Source organism: Rhincodon typus, chromosome 28, assembly GCF_021869965.1.
Source record: "Rhincodon typus isolate 14 chromosome 28, sRhiTyp1.1, whole genome shotgun sequence".
Lineage (NCBI taxonomy): Eukaryota > Metazoa > Chordata > Chondrichthyes > Orectolobiformes > Rhincodontidae > Rhincodon > Rhincodon typus.
Window position 1 is genome coordinate 4478390 of NC_063359.1, and position 1534 is coordinate 4479923.

The window sequence follows — 1534 nt, forward strand, 5'->3', positions numbered from 1 at the left end:
TGTGTTCATCCAGCCCTACACCTTGTTGTCTCAGATTCTCCAGCATCTGCAGTTCCAACTATCTCTGAGACAATACCACTGCCTACAGAAAGACAAATTCCTGTCGTATAGCAGTAGATAAGTCTTCTGCTCTTTGCTTCTAGCATAATCTTCAGAACCCCTTTTAATCATATTCTTGTATATTACATTTGTTACTAGAACAAACAACAAAGCAGATAGAAAGCAGAGTGAGATTTTCACTTCCTTGTCTTCCTTTTCTAGAGGCTGTAATCATGGGGTCTTCTTCTTCGAATCAGCTTTTCCTTGATTGTTCTTCATCGATGCTACATTCAAGTCTTCATATGAGTGAGACTCTTAAAAATACCAGCCGTCATTCTACTCCACCAGTGTTTTGGACCTCCAAGGAAATGACTAGAAACAATGACAAGAGAGTACCAGGAGTATAGCTGGAGATTAGTCCCTTTAGCTCAAGAAATTTGGATGGGGTGAGGGCAAGAGGAGGAAAAGTATTAAGTGTAAATGGCTAAATGTTAGTGGTTTAAAATGTATGATAAAAGTAAATGGGAAGAAATTATAGTGGCTATGTTATAGTGACATCAGATCAAACTAGAACTCAAGCCTGGTTTTGTAGTGCTCCAGGTGATGTGCCCTCTCTTACCACCTTTTATTTATAGTTGTGTTCGATAAGGTATGTTGCTGTTCACTCATAAGACTAAGGTAACGTCACAGTCTCAGAGGGTTGCTCTCATTAGAGAAAGATGACTGGTGATAAGTTCAACCTGAAGGTCACCACACTTCAGGTGCAGGGAGAGGTTGAGAAGCAGAATCCCTCATGGTAACCTCAGCTGGTGTAGGAATTGAACCCACATCACTCCGTCGACAGAAAGGACTGCAGATGCTAGCAGCTAGAGTCTATAAATGTGGAGCTGGAAAAGCACAGCAGGTCAGACAACATCCGAGGAGCAGGTAAGTCAATGTTTCGGTTCGAAACTCTTCGTCAGGACTGACAAAGGGTTTCGGCCTGAAACTTGACGTCCCTGCTCCTCGGATGCTGTCTGACCTGCTGTGCTTTTCCAGCTTCACATTTATTGATCTCCGCATCACTCTGTGTTTCAAACCACCATCCAGCCAACTGAGCTAACCAACTATAGATCTCATTTTACTACAGTTCTGAGTTGTATCACCATGTCCTCTCTTAGTTGCAACAGACACCTATGAGCAAAGAAGTAGGAATATGCACCCTATTTGTGTACAGTTATACATGGCTTTATGATCAAACTTAGAATTTTCTGAACATTAAGCTGAATCTACTGAGACTACTGCAAATTAAGCTCTGGTAGATCAGGAAAAGGAAGGACTGGATTTCTGACAAGTGTCAGTTTATCAGCTGATAATACCAATGACAATTTGGGAATTCATCATTCAGCATACATAATACTTTTTGGTAAGAACCCTGAACTTTTCAAAGCTGTTTCAGAGATAGCAGAAACTGCAGATGCTGGAGAATCTGAGATAACAAGGTGTAGAGCTGGAT